Below are 16477 nucleotides of genomic sequence, written 5' to 3'. Positions count from 1 at the left end.
TGGACAAATGGATCATTTACACTGTTGCAAATAAATGTTATATACAAAATGGTAAAAATGGCCAAATGTGAGCTACTTAACTCACGACTTGGCACATGAGTTTACAAAAAAGTATTAATTTAATTTGTACCGTGCTACTTATATTACATGTTGTAATGGGCTGCGTGAAGCGTTGTCACAGCAAAACCTTCCCTAATGCAGATTGTACTATACAGCAAAGCTTCGTTTCCCCTTGTAGTGTCAGTAGAGCAGGGAGAGTATTTTATCTTGTCTTTGATTTATTTGTCCCATTTAGGACTTGAATCGAATAGCCTGTACCCAAGCTTTTGCTGTTAACCTCTTGTTGCAGGGCTATGTCATGTAAAGGCTGACAGAGATTAAATAATGTGAATATTTTAGGACTATGACCTGCTTGAGGCAGCAGATAGCCTTACACGTCACTAGTTTTACAAAACTGTTCAAAACTAAAAGCAAGCATCTATATATAGGATGATAATACATATACTGCTCTAATGAATTCAGAGTTTCATTAAGGGCTGTTTATTAATACGTTGAAAAACTATTGTCATTGCTAATAGCCACATGTCGCTGGCATCAGGCAGAATCCTTGTACCACCAAAATCATCACTTTTCGGAAGACCAAAAACCAAAACAATCATTGTCAAGTTGCTTCAGTTTTTTCCATGCAGTGTCCACACTTGAAAGGATGGTATCATCTACTCACAGTTTTAATTGGAATTCACTGAAATGAACAGGTGGCTTTTGATTTTCCTTCTGTTATTTTATTTGCTTATCTTAACAATTTGTGTGCAAGCAGTTTCAATCCATTTAAATGAGAGACTTGCATGAAAAACCTTTGAATAAAAGTAACACACAAACAATACTTTTGCATTCTATACACAATGTCGTCAATATTTTTATTCTAATAATAAATAAGTATACAAAAGACAGCTATCTAAATAAATACATACTGTGACGCCAACCTGTCTCATTTAAATTATGAATTAATTGTAAATCCTGCTATCCAATTGATGTTAATTTTTTCATTATAAACTAAATGTTAATCTATTTTGTATGTTAAAATGCATTTTCCTTTTAATTGCCTTAATTGAATTGCATTTAACCATTAACCTTTATATTTTCACATGAACTATTTTTCGTTTTCCACGTTTTATAGTCACGTTTCTTCAACCATTGCAACATTGCATTGTCAAAAAAAGCAAACCACACTGTAAAAAAGAAGAAAAAAAAAAAAGAGTAATATTTACTTGGAAAAAAAGTCATTTTTTCACTCAGAAATTCTAAGTACATTTTACAAAGAGAGTTTTGAGTACATTTTACCAGTTTATAAAAAAAAAGAAGAAGAAGAAGTTAAGAACAAACTCATCACCTGAGCCATGCCACTCTTGCTGTTTGCCACAACACTGCATTGCTGGTGTATCCAAAACGAGACCAAAAAGTGGTCTCGTGGAGGTATGAGAATTTTGCCTGACACCATCAACATCAATATATTAACTAGTCTTGTTCCGCTACCGATACTGGTATCGGTAGAGGCCCAGATACTGCATTAAAACAGTGGTATCTGTATCGGTGAGTACTAACAAGTAACATGCCGATACCAATAATTCTGATAGGACTTTGGATGCAGCATCTTGTGTCTTGCTTATGCACGACATTCACTGGTGTGTGACATGTTCACTGCATGCCGAGCTAACATATCCTATTGGCCCTTGAATGCTCTGAACCAATGGAAGGAAACTTAGGTATCTGTACGGTATCAGCATCGGCCGATACTGCAAAGCTGAGTATCGGAATCGGTATCAGGGGCCAAAAAACGGTATCGGAACAACACTAATATTAACACACTACAGGAGTGGCTGTCTTCCAACCTGAAGGTTGTTGGTTTCTGTCCATGTCCTAAACCCTTGCATAGTGTTTTTTTTTTTTTTATAAACTGGTCAAATTTACTCAAAACTCTCCTTGTAAAATTTACTTTGATTTTCTGCTGAAAAAAACTAGGTTTTTTTTCAAGTTTTTACCGTGCATTTGCAGCATTTTAGTGATGCACAATTCAATGTTTAGCTAAACAATACAAAATGTTTCAATGTTAAAGATACATTACTCAAAATCATTAAAACCCATTAAAAGTAAATACAAAGTAATTACATTTTTGTTAATACCTTGCCAGTTTAAACCCAACAACAGTCGTTAAAAATTGTTAAAATTTTCTTAAAAACTGCTTGTATAGGACGGGAGCATCCTAAAAAGATGGTTGCGGTTAAAATCTTAGGAAGAAAGATGCAATTATGATGATGATGATGATTAACATATAGATACAATAGCATACAGTAGAATGTGATTTGAAGATAAGTGTACAGACGCTCCCCAATTTACGAACGAGTTACGTTCCGAGCGATCGTTCGTAAGGTGAATTTGTTCGTAAGTTGCTTCAGTGCTATATTTTGTATTATAATTTATGTTTAAAGAGAATACGTACAGTACTGTACTACGTATGTTAGAGAGAGAGAGCGAGAGACACACACAGTATGTACATGTACGTAATAAGATAAATAAAATGAAGTTTAACTTACTTTTGGAAGATGTACTCGATGCTTAAGGATTTGATGGAGGAGGAGGAGGAGGAAGAGGAGGATTTTATATCATGAGAGGTTCTTCGTCGTCGCTGGAATGGGCTTCAAAAGTTACTTCCTCCTCCGTAACTTCAATGTAGGAAGAAGTTGAGGGTCGAGGAGAAGAAGATGAGTTTGATGAGTATCTTCCTTGGAGGATTTACTAGAAACTGGCCGAAAGAAGCGATCTAACGATGATTGCACAGTTTTCTTCTTTTTTCATCATAAATGATGCGGTAGCACTGTATGGCATCATTCAATTGATTTGCAACCTTTGTGCAAGGTTCAATATTTGGGTCTTGCTGCTCGAAGAGTGCGATGGCTTTATCTATGAGCGACAGGCGTTTTTTCTTCTTCCTCCTCCTCGACACGTTGCTGAGCCTCCAATGCTGGGTGAGCTCTCACAGCGCCAAGCGTCGGTATTAGCGGTGGAAAGAAGCACTACAGTACTCGGAAAAAGGTGCGCAATACAAAATCTAACTTACAGCATCTCTTTCCGAACATTTTTTGACATGCGGGCATGCGCGCAGACATGTTCGTATGTACCGTTGTTCGTAACTCGAATGTTCGCAAGTAGGGGAGCGTCTGTATATGCAAAAATCATGGATGCCATTGAAAAGATGAGGAAATGGCCTGTGTTGTGTCTGCCAAGTGATGATAGATTGCATACAAAGTGAGCCTTGCACAGGAGGATCTTATCTGTTGCTCGGCTGCAATGGAGAAGAGCTGAATACATTGAAGGAGGCAAGACTTTGCATACCCAGGAGGGTCTCATTCTGAGAGCAACAAGTCTGGTATAGGATTAGAGTTAAAAAATGTATATTGAATAAACCTTGCCATAAGTGTTGAAGATGATACAACGGCAAATTTGATTATTAGATCTCAAATGATTATTCGATAAAAATCAAAGTCGTATGTCATCTAAGGAGAAACAAACACAGCACAAACTAAAAGCGAGCAAGAATTCAATTGTAGTCTATTTCAGGGAACATGAAAGTGGATGGCGGGATGGATGAAATAGCCTGAGACGAAACCAGATAGATGCCGCTCCTCTGCATCTCAGCATGATTTCTATCTGCTACTTGCTACTCAACCATGGTGAGTTTAAGAATATATAGTACTTCTCATGGTTGAGTATCAGGCTGAGGGGGAATTGAGACTTTAAAAAAAAAAAAAAAAGAAGAAGAAGAAAAAAACACTTATAGCAAATTCCACAGACTGCTTGGGAAAACTTGAGCCAGGTGGAAGTTTCTTGTAGAGGAAACCAAAGAAATTGTCATGGGAAGAAATTTGCTCTTGCGTTTGGACAATTAGTGGTGTTGATCCCCCCCTTCCTTCACATTTATTTTACAGCTGTTTCTGTATGAAGCAGTGACATTTGTATTGGATTGTCGTTTTTGTCTCAACGTTACAATTGGATTGGGAGGGTTACTTTAAAAATAAAAATGTATTCTTGATGCAGTCACCAGTAAAAAAATGTAGTTAGCAATGTAATCCAAGTCCCATGATATTAAAGTAATTTAACTTTTTAATTAATATTGGAGTACTCCAATACCTTAGCAAGGCTCAAACTTTTTTTTTTTTTTTGGAGGAGCAGTTTTGCTAATCAATTACCTAATTTGAGGAACTTTGGAAAATGAAGCAAAGGGTTTATTAAGCAGAGGTGGCATTTCCAGGTCCAGAAAGTAAAAAGCCTGCCACAGTTTGGCACTAGCCCCAAGTGCTAGCTAGCATCAATGGCTAAAGCCAAATTGTGGCAGGCTTTTCACTTTCTGGACCTGGATTTACCACCTCTGTTATTAAACAATAAAAATATGACAATATAATAAATATACAATGTGTTTCTTTTTTACATATACTGCAATCAACAGTTTGTATTTCTTAAATTCACATTGCGAAGAGCAGCAAACTGTATTTACAGTATTACACTGTACCTGTATATATATCACATTTTCTAAACTCTCATTTCTAGCTTAGCAGTAGTAGAGCGCTCCGAAATTATGTCAGATTAGTTCTTCTTTACGTACGTTGTCATGTGAGTGCCACCCAGTGGTCAGACTGAGACACTACAGGTAAATTAAACTGTGACAAACTTGTGTAGCCACAACTCTATCTAAATGGTGAATAGTCCTAAATTACTTAAAGCACTACTGTATTGAATTTAATTCTTTGCAGCTCACTGCATTCCTTAAAATTAAGTTGTACAACCACATATTTTGATTGGGACGTTTTTCTGGTCACTGAATTATTTGTTTTCTTTTATATATCAAATTTTTGAAATTCAATTTATTGTGTGCTATATACATGATATATTTTATGAACAAATTGAAAAAATATAATTGCTATCAACTTCATGAAATTTTAAGGAAATTTGCTTTAATGAGATGTATAGGTCATTCTATATTATTAGTTGTCTTTTTTTTATTTTAATTATCAAAAGTGCTAATGGTATCGGCACTTGATATCGGTGAGTACTGAATAGGGATGGGTACCTTTCACATTTGAACCGGTACTGTTCCTATTCTTGGTACCTGGGAATCAATACCGGTCGGTACTCAACGGTACCAATTTTCAGTACTTTCGTTTTTATGTTATTTATTTGGGTGATAATAAATGTTCATCATTGTTTATTTAACAGTAATATCTTTAAAAATATATATTTCACAATTACACAAATAACAAATTTACAATTTAAAACAAATGAGCAAAAGAAGAATAGCAAAAATCAAAGTATACAATTACTGAAGTATAACTACTGCACATGAATTATTATGACAAAAAAACAAAGTATGAAGCAAAGTTCTATGCAATGAACACAAGGAATTAAGTTAAACACTAACAGTTATCTAAATTAATAATTGATGTTATCTACGTTTCTTGGGCAGTTGTCCTTCAAGAACGTAAAGCCTGCTGCACGATGAACAAAAAAAGACCATTAGAAGAGGTCAGAGGACATGATGTCTCGTGATTAAAAGGCAAAAGCCCCCCCAAAATTTGTGATATTATAAATCTTATATCTAACGTTTATAATTTGAGTGACAAACAATGCAGTAATAATTGATCCAACAATTTTATTTGAAAGACTGCAGCCAAATGATTCACATATTGCAAGTAGAAATTGTGAAATAGAGGGGCGATACAACACTTAACAAGAATGGATGGGTAGGAAAGAACATTAATCACTAAATAGTTGCTGCAGTCATGGCTGAGGTCCAAGGATTAAGGACCGTGATAACTGAGGACAAAATACAGCGCAGTAGTAGTCTTAACACAAGGCTGTCAAATAGAACATATGAATGATCATGATAAAGGATAGAAACTCAAGTAAATACCCGAAGCACATAATTATGTTTCAGCCTTTCCGATTGTACAGCAAGCTTTTTCAGATAAACACAATGAGGCATGAGGTGTATGGCTGTTCTTAAAATACATTGTGTCCCTACTTCCTCTCCTCCCCACTTCCCCCTGCAGCAGTATTTAATCTTAATCAATCACACACCTGCAGTGTAATACCCAACTCAGCTAAAGGCGTGATTACACATATTCTTCAGTCCACACAAGGACAAAATTATATCAATTTTAGCACTGCTGTTGTTATTCTAACTTACCAGGGGTCTTATTATAAGTACGTAGTAAACTGTTTGTTTCTTTTTAATATGCAAGTTGTGCTGAGTGCACCAATATATATATGGGTGATTGTGATGAATTTTGATGACAGGTTGGTAAGAAAGAGTAGCAGTGCAGGTATGACACTAAAAGTGGACAGGAGGCAATAAGAATTGTGATTTGCAATGAGCATTAAAATAAAAACGATCAGTTGATTACTGCAACAAAGCCTTTGACGAACTGTTACATTTCCTTGGATTACATTAGTATTTCTAGCTTTAGACTTTGTTTGGTATTTCATGCCACATATGCAACATGATGCTAACAAGATATATATATATATATATATATATATATATATATATATATATATATATATATATATATGTGTGTGTGTGTGTGTGTCAAAATTAGTGTGTTAATGCTCCTTTAATGCCACAAATGTTTTTAACGCGTGATTAATGACCGCCCCTTACTTGGAAAGCCTGTAGTGGGGGAATTCCAGTTGCAATGCAGCAGACACGTCAACATTTAGCAGTAATAGATTTAATGATCATGCATATATTTGTAGAGACTGGGGTCAAGTTGTATTTTACAATTTTAAAAATGGGCAGTATTTCAGAAGTTACTTCATGTTAAAGATTGGATATTGTTTAATATGAAAAGAAAAATGCACTGAGCTGTCCCAACATCTTACAAATGCAATTATGCCATCTAGTGGCAGAAAAATTACCTCAACATAAATCAATATTACACTTGTTTTTTTTACAGTACAATACATCTTTTTAATTTTAACTAAATTTTAGGAATTTCATGAAATGACTGTATCAATGACTAAAAGATGCAGCCATATTGCTATTAGTTTAACATTTTTAACTTTAATGTTAACAAGACTATGAAAACTTATTTTATTTTAATTTACAATTAATTGTAAAACAAAAAAATTAGACTGAAAAATATATAAATAAATGTGTACACAAATACAAAAATAAATATATAAATGGAATTAAATAATCAATAAATAAAAACGCTCTGCCCTCATTTATTTATGTCATTCTGCAAAATGACTGACGTAGACGAAAACACATTGCAGAGGCGGGAATTAAACCATAGCATTAAAAAGTGATGCGGATGACTCAGCTTAACTGGAAGCATGAAGCTGATCTTGGCAGTTTGAGAACCACCCGTGCAGTATAAGGCTGAAACATCATCCCTTCAGTTGGCGCGGCTTTTATTACACAGCACTTTGTTTCACTCTATTGTGCTTGTTTGTTTAGAGATAAACTGCAAGGTATACCCTATTTGCAGTTTTGGAGGTCCAACCTTTGGCACTGTCAGTCGAAAAATGTGACAGAGAGACTCTCTGTTCTGCCTGTTTACAACCAATATTTTCCTTAAATGACATTCCAGCCACATTCAATGTCATACTCAGTAATTAACTGAGCTATTAAACTGCTGTCAGTATTGTACCATCACACTGTAAGTGGATTTGGCAGATGATATCAATCACTCCACGTTTGAATTTATGCAAAATTTTTGTATCATCTTGAAACAACACGTTATATAAATATGCCAGTCAACCAAAGTCCTGAAGTCAATCAACTGTTCAGATGAGGTCAGGGGAATAACACCACACAAGCATGAAAGAGCAAAGTAATCAGTTCAGTGCTCTACTTCAGTTACAGGGCCAGTAGAGATATGTTAAATTGCTGGTCTATGAAATGAATGGACAAGTCACTGTACCTTGTCTAATGGTAAATAGTTGAGATTACTGTTGCCTCGGACACTCAATTCACTTAAGCCAATTCCTCCTCTTACAACCAGAAGAGTCTGACTCTCAATTGATCTCTTCTGTTCGTGAATATATATATTTTCACATTGATTTAATAAAAAAGATAAAAACTAACAACCAGAGATGGGAAAACCAGGTCAAGAAAGTAAAAACTCTGCCAGAGTTTGTTTTTAGCCACAGGTGCTTTTTGTTATGACCTCGTTTACCTAACGATTGAGTACAAGCACCTGTAGCTAAAGCCAAACTGTGGCAGGGTTTTTAGTTTCTGGACCTGGATTTTCCATCTCTGCTAACAACCACAAGTCCTTCATCATTCACAGGGGGGAGCAACAACAGGTGTAAAGGGATACTTAACTCATTGAGCCATTTTCAGCAGTAAAAAGTTAATATTTTGTCCAAAATGAATTTGACAAATTCATTATTTTTCATGTAGAATTAATACCTCTTATTTAGCCATTTGCTGTAGACTGAAGATGGCATCAACTGTGTTGAGGAAGTAGGTCAGTGGTGTCCAAACTCGGTCCTCGGGGGCCGGTAGTCCTGCAGGTTTTGGAGGTTTCCCTGCTCCAACGCACCTGTTTCAATCAACAGGATTGTTATCAGGCTTAGTAGAGCTTGCTGATGAGCTTCAGCTGTGTTGGAGGAGAGAAATATCCAAAACCTGCGGGACTACCGGCCCCCGAGGACCGAGTTTGGACACCACTGAAGTAGGTAATGACCTGTCATGGCTCAGTTTGCTAACCAAACCCAGAAAACAGGTGAGCCATGATTGGTCGTCAGTACAGGTGATGTCATCTTCAGTCGACAGCAAGTGGAAGAATTGGTTGTTAAAGGTATTAATTGTATACAAAAAATAATGTAATTATCAAACAAATTCTGGATAAAATACTAACTTTTTACTGCTGAAAATAGCTCAATGAGTGAAGTATTCCTTTAAGTACAGTATGCAGTGGCAGGCATTATCACTATTTCTATTCATACGTGCTTTATTGACGCCATACGTTTCAGGCTTTTATCGGAGGCTTATACTTCATGAGTCATTTACTGAAACATATTACCCAAATTTTCAACAACAAAATCACGACAATGTCATTTTGATTATGTATAATTATGTAGAAATGTTGACAAATGAATGCTGATGTATATAAAGGTTTATTGGCATCACACCATTTTACACTATTTGCTCATTTTTGCTAATTATTTGTTGCATTCAGATAACGCATCAGAGCAAGTCATACCTCCAAACCATCATCTTCAACAACCTGAGATCATTCATGACTATACGTTTCTTTAAAGGCTTCACACAAGTAAAGGTGACTTGATTTGACAAATTATGAAGGGCGCAGCCAGTCACAATTATTGATTTAGCAAGGATAACATCACAATCATTACAATTTAACAGACAATGCCATCTACCTTTAAGATGGCCAAAGGCATTTTCTACTACCACCCTGGCGTTGTATATTGTTTTATTATACACCCGTTGCTCAAAAGTTGAATTACCAGAGTCAGCAAAAGGTTTTAAATGCCAGTTTTGTAAGGGGTAAGTATAAAGTGTAGTATACTATAAAGTAATAGCCCACATACACGCCACTGATGTTTTTAGTGCAATCAGGGAACAGATTATCAGTCCTGGCCAACTCCCACAATCTAGACAATCTTAAAACTCGAGCATCGTGTAAACTTCCTGGGAGTCCCATAAATACTCTCCAGAAGAGACCCCTTCCATCTACTACACCTTGAAGAATGAGTGAGTGCCATCTTCTGCAGTTGAAGTAGTACAGTGGTGCCTTTATGGGAATATGTGAAACATCAATAGCTTTGACACATTTTGGAAGTTCCCACCTGGTCAAACTTCTCACACTTCTCAGGAGTTGGGTAACGAATAATGTCAGGCACCAGGTATGTCTCAACAGCATAACAAAAGTCATGCACACATCGCCATACTGTCGTTTTGCTAACACCAAATAGATGGCCTTCATATAGTATTCACTGATGTCACGGGATCGCGAGCCCGCCCCTCATGGTGGGCCAACTTCCCAGCGGACTCAGCTCTGTTTGTATTGTGTTTACACCGAATGTTCTTTTGTTATTGATGAATGTCACCCATAGCTTCCTCTAACGTTACTTGTGTAGTAAGCAAGAAGTATGCGGAAGATTTAGCTCAACACTCTTTGCAGCGTTACACGTTGAAACCTTTGATTAATGGAATCGATTGGATTACAAGCATTTGCCGATAGTACCTGGACAGGACTACATGGCAACGTATGGTCTGAGGTAGGGTGGCTCTCAAAACATGGACATTCTTGCGTCTTCTGTACTTTCGGCTTTTATTGGTTGCTATGTGCATTCATCAATTGTGAATTTGAGGTGAAGAATCTCGACAAGTTAGCTAGTTCCCAGACCACGCTAGCTACAGTAGCTGCGCTAGCATGCTACAACAAAAACAGCAACAACATTGTTGATTCATCACTTATTTTCGTACACTTTAACAACAAGTTAAACTTTTGGGCTGCTGGGAAAGAAAAAATAAGAGACCTTAAATAGGGTATATGGAGGGATCTCAAAATCGAACATGTTGACCACCAGATCTATTTTTAGCCAAAGCTAGGCAGAGCTAGCAGCTCACATATATCACAATCGCATTATGGTAAAAGCATTTATACCATTTTACAATGACACTTGCCTTAATCAAAATAGTCAAAACACACTTTGGTAGACTTTGTCGGGTGGAAATCCTTTCAATGTATCTTTGTAATTCCGGAAACCTCTTTGTCCGTTCCCATTTGACATTCCATTGAGCCGTGAACGGCATACAGTACAATGTGGGGCAAATGACGTTGTGTGAATACTATCTAGAAGCTTCGTTTCACATCTTTGTTCGCCCTATTTTTGCACCATTGTGAAGCGGTTCGTGAAAATCCGGAATGAATGAACAAATGAATGAATCAAAGTAGCTTGTAAGCAACACAAGCGCTCCTCAGCATTTGCTTACGTTGTCTCGCTGGCCGTTTGCCCCACCAAGGGCCTGCTGGGTCGATAGGTGGGGGTTGGTGACGTCATTTGAATACTATGTATACCTCTGTATTCTGTGTCAGTAGCAAGCTTGCAAAGTGCACTGGCCACTCTTTTCTTGAGAGGTACACTCTTGTGATAGTGTTTTGAAACAGCAAAGCAAGTTTTTCCAGAGATGACCCTGGAGAGGCTCAAGAGTCATGTTTGCCAAATTCATTCCGAGTTGCCTCAAAACCTCATAATGTTATCCCATTTTGGTCAGCCAACCCCAAGCTTTTCACCGTGAGCTTGCCATGGATGAAAAATGCACGCTCCAGAAGCCTAAGATTATGAAATATTCACAACTAGTGGCTGAGTGCTGTGGGGCATCATTTACCCTGTGCAGGTAGACCGTGTCAGCACACAACACAGTATGCTCAGGAAGTTGATGGGAAGTGGTCCTCTCAGTAACCAAAAACATTGTCTTTAGTGCAGCTTTTTGCTTTTTCTGCTGCTGAGTCTTTTTTTGTTGTTCAAGTCTTATATTTTATCCACTGCCCCTGACGCAACCCTCAAATTAAATGCATAAATGAACTCTGTTTGTGGTGTTGGGGGAGGGAGGGATAATCTTGCAACAGACCGCACTGCAGTGTACAGTACTAGCACCCACTCTTGGTTGATTTTTGCTTCTTAAGAAATTCATCGTAAGAACTGAACTCCTGTCAGCTCTGTTATTCTAGCAAGTTCCACAGTTCCCAACATTTTTCTCTCTATTTGTCTTAATTGGAGTCTTTGCACTGCATCATACTGGCATTTCATATATTTGGTGTACCTTGTCAACATTCACAAGAGAAAAAGTAGTGTTTGTGTTTATAAGGCTAACAAACCTGATATACAGATCAGAAGCTGACAAAATTGTTATAGTGACAGTTTCTGAAATTGCTGTTTGCAGTGTAGTTAAACCCCTAAATTAGCTTTAACTTTGACAATAAGTATTGTCAGAATTTCTTGTGGCATAAAAACAAATGAGATTGTGGTTGGGCAGGGAGTCAGCGGGCGGTGTTAACAATGCCCACCTGTCTTGGGCTTAACATTCTTGTTCCACCTCTGACTACAATCTGTGTGGGCGCTTGTTATCCACTAATTCTGTCATTGGGGGCATTATGCATGGTGAAACAGAGATAAGAAGCAAGGCTCTGAGGTGTTTTCCGTCTCCCTGTGAGACTTAAATCTATTAGTGGGGCACTGTGCCATCTGCTAGGTAATACACATGAGCTTTAAGATCAACAGCGATTCGGTAGTACTAGTAATTTAACTACCATTAATTACTATGTTAAAAGTGATCTTAAGCTTCTTCTGTATCTATGCGTTATATATGGCTAGGTTGTTATAGAATTGTGCTTGCTTGGTTTCTATTCCAGATCGAAACCATTTGTCCATTTTCAACTGCTAAGCCTATAGGTCACAGGGCTAAAGCCTATCCTGGCCCACTTTGTATGAGAGTACACACTGGACCAATGACCTACCAGTCACATCACTAAGACAAAAAAACTATACAATTATTCACACATTTAGGTAATTAAGTCAATTATGATGGCCGCACCCAGCGGTGCAGAGGTTTTTCAAGCTCCCAGGATAAACCCCCTTTACAATAACTTTGAAGTTGATTTTACTGCAATCTCAATGCCAATAGTGCATCTTAAATATAGCTCAGACAAATTATATCAATTTAAAGATAGTTCAAATCAAAACTGTTTAATTTGCATTCCTCGGCAGACTGCAGCTTTTACGGATGGAGCGATACAACAACACGATTGATCGATCAATCAATCAAAAAATCAATCAATCAATATTTATGTAGCAATTTTGATACAGAATATGCAACTCAGTGATTTATATGATTGAAAAACGAGCCCCAAAAACAATCCTGGCCCACAAAGATTAAGAAAAAGAAAAATATTTTAATAAAGACCTGCACATACCAACACTAGTATGGTATGTTATGTACATGATAACGTGGTGCATACAGCCCTCCCCCGCCCCTGCCTCAACTTCTCTGACGTCGTCTCCATATTTCTGGCCTTAACCTATAAACCAACGGGGAAATCGCCACAAATGCCTTACTGGTGACAACATCTCCAGTACTGTATAAATAGCGGATATACTGTATGTCGTCATCAGTTAGGACACGCTCATGCACGCTATTCATTTAACATCCTAAAGATTTGGAGGTCTGTCATAGACAAGTGGGTGAGCTTATCAGCGGTGCCCTGCAAGCAGTGTTAATTTTGACAAGAAATTTTAATTAAATTTTAGTTATAAAACCACTGGTTTCCACCTTAATAAAACAGAACTGCCCCTTTCAGAGTGGCCTTTTATTGCGGGCAGTCTAAGGCACACCTGTGCACTAATCATGGTGTCTAATAAGCATCTTGATATGAGACACCTGTGAGATGGGATGGATTATCTCAGCAAAGGAGAAGTGCTCCTTATGACAGATTTAGGCCCCGTCCACACGAAAGCCAGTTTCAATGTATCTTCACAAGTTTCTTACCGTTTAAGCCGTTCGTCCACATGACGGTGCGGTTTCGGAGCTTGAAACCGATCACTTTTGAAACCGGGCTCTAGAGTGGAACGATTTCAGAACGCGCACTGTACGCGTCCGACTGGACACCTTATGCAGGATACTCCTCCAGCGATGACGTAATGGTCGCAGCTCGACGACAACGCGCCAATTCTCACGTGACCGCGAACCGTCATTCTGTCAACAACTATGGCGGATAGCCGTGTCGTAGTCGTTTTGCGCAGCCTCCTTAGTTTGCTTATGCTTTTGCAGCAAAAATATTTTGCTTCTTTATTCCCACGTTCAACAAGCGTTGTTGTACTTGAATCACCCACCATTGTCGCTTCTCTTGTGTTCGTCTTTTTCATGTTGTTATGATACATGCAAAGCCATGTTTGTTCTGTAGATTGCAAAAAACTTTTTTTTTTTAAAGTGTCCGTCTTCTTTGCTGATTCTTCTTCTACGCTTTCCGTTAACTCCCTGTTGCTGCGCTACAGCGCCACTCCAGATTTGGCATATACATTACAGCCGTTAAACGTCCTCAGCGTCTTCTTTTGGTCACACGCAAGTCTTGAAATGCCTCTGTGTGAACGAGATTTGATTGAGGAACGAAGCCGGCTTTGCTTCTGTCTGGACAGGGCCTTAGACTGGTTTGTGAACAATATTTGAGAGAAATGGTGATATTGTGTATGTGGAAGAAGTTTTAGATCTTTGAGTTCATCTCATATAAAATGGGAGCAAAAACAAAAGTGTTTGTTGGGTTGTCGGTAAGTTTAGGTGAACATGTATGGACCAGGTTTGTTGCGGTATTGTGTCGGTCTGGCTCAGAAACAGGCGCTAACTTAAACCCGCGCTCTCTTTCGGTTATGAGGGAACTATGAAGGCTGCTTGCGTTCCATATCTCCCGAGTCCTGCACAGAGGAGCGGAGGGATATTTACCAAACTCTCGGTAGCGATGGCTACTCTGATGAGTTTTTTTTTTTTTTAACCATATTTAGAACAGTCACGGGTGTAAAGAGTTAGTGTTGGGGGATTTCCCTAGCATTTGGAGGTTATGTGTTTTCCCACATAAATGTTCATTCGCAGTTTTGGGTTTCAGTGTGTTTGATTGTGGTGCAAAATGTTTAATTTGACTCCTAAACTGCGATGTTAATCTTCTTATTTCAAGCCTTGCTCCTGATTCTATTTTAATCTGTATGATTGCTTATTTTTTATAATTTTTTATGCTGAAATTAGAGTTATTGAACTATTTCTAACAGCGTTGTAAAGCTTTCCCCATTTCTGTTTTCCACTTCAGCTCTGTTTATTAAGGAAAAAGCACCAGCTCTGTGGCCTAATGGCAGAGTGTGTGTCCTGAGACTGGGAGCTCATTGGGATCAATACCCGGCCGGGTCATACCAAAGTTGATAAAAATGGGACCCATTTGCCTTCCTGCTTGACACTCAGCATTAAGGGTTAGATTTGTAGGGTTATATCACTAAACTATTCCCGAGTGTGGCCCCTGCTCCCCACTCCCTCAGAGGAAGGGTCAAATGCGGAGAATGAATTTTGTCCCACTTTGGTGGGTGTGATAATCAGTGGTACTTTTTAAATATCCAAATGCAAGTGTACAGTTGGTCTTGGGACAAAGGAAATTTGAGGAATGTCAAATGGAAACAGCCAATAAGTTAATGGTGCTTTGTGAAGTTTGTAATTTTTTTACTCGTGACTGCCACCCCCTACCTAAAGCGTAATTGCAGCCTCTGTGTCAAGCTTGTGAATGGTACATGTGCAAGTATGTGCGCTCGAATAAACTCTTGTTTTTTTCTGTTTTCTTGGAGTCTGAGCTAGAGTTTGGGCTGTGCTCAAAGCTGGCCACTATTTTTTTTTTCCTGTTTCCATTTCAGTTGTGTCATACGCGAACACGTCATCCTCCACCATTCTACCACCAAGAAACTGAAGGGAAGATACAAGCTGATAGGCGCAATAACAATTAAAAAGTCAGGGCTATTTGTATTCATTTGGGCATTGGTGGAGCATACATGATGTAGAAAATGATTTTAAACTCTACGATGCACCTTTAAAGCTAAATACTACATACTATATGGTCTCCCTTGACCATTAATTTATGAAAATTACAGAAGATTATCGCTTATTTTCCTTGTAGGAGAAAAGCACATCAAGACATTTAGAAATTGGTTTCACTAAAAATAAAAAAAACTCAGTTCACTTCCTTTGCAAGATGCCACAGAACAAATTGATTTGCAGATGCATAAAACTACTAATGAGTTAGCCCAAAGCAATTGACACAGAAAAATCCAGAAGTATTAGACATTGTGTCACATATGGTCTGGCCGGGTTCGACTAAAAAGGAGTAAATTTCAGCTTCTGCCCCTTATCCCATCATCACAGCCCAGAGCCCCTTGTCTTGTCTGTTGAATCATTGCCATGAATGCTTGAAGAATCATACATGGCTGTGGCCTGAAGGCTGTGTCCCATAATTAATCATATGAAATGGTCTGAAACAAAGCAATCTGGTAACATAGTTCACCAATCTGTGCATGGATGAAGGCATTCGTCTTGAGACAAAAAGCTGAAAGTGACTAATGGAGATTACATTGCCCTCCTGGCTTTGTCCAGGCTGGAGTGAGGGAAGCTTAAGTGATAAACGTGGGCACACACACACACACACACACACACACACACACACACACACACACACACAACAAGCCCTACATAAGCGGGCCTGGGTGTGTATCAGTGTTGAATGTTGGAAAAAAATGGCCATCCAAGTGGGAAATTCTCGTAATGGAGCTCCCACACATTTACACACATATTTATTGGAGATTTATACTGGCATCATGGTCAAATACATTTTCATATAGCATCATGAACTCTTGCTCATACCCTGCA

At 38.2% G+C, this 16477-nt stretch overlaps 1 protein-coding gene across 1 annotated transcript in view; it reads left to right on the top strand.

Annotated features, from left to right (window-relative positions):
- Positions 1-16477, top strand: part of lrfn5a (leucine rich repeat and fibronectin type III domain containing 5a) — a 167545-nt gene that overhangs the window by 140026 nt on the left and 11042 nt on the right. The gene's annotated exons all lie outside the window — the stretch shown is intronic.

Source organism: Vanacampus margaritifer, chromosome 1 (assembly GCF_051991255.1).
Source record: "Vanacampus margaritifer isolate UIUO_Vmar chromosome 1, RoL_Vmar_1.0, whole genome shotgun sequence".
Classification (NCBI taxonomy): Eukaryota; Metazoa; Chordata; class Actinopteri; order Syngnathiformes; family Syngnathidae; genus Vanacampus; species Vanacampus margaritifer.
The sequence above is the reverse complement of the archived record's forward strand: the minus strand, read 5'-3'. Positions and strand labels throughout refer to the sequence as shown.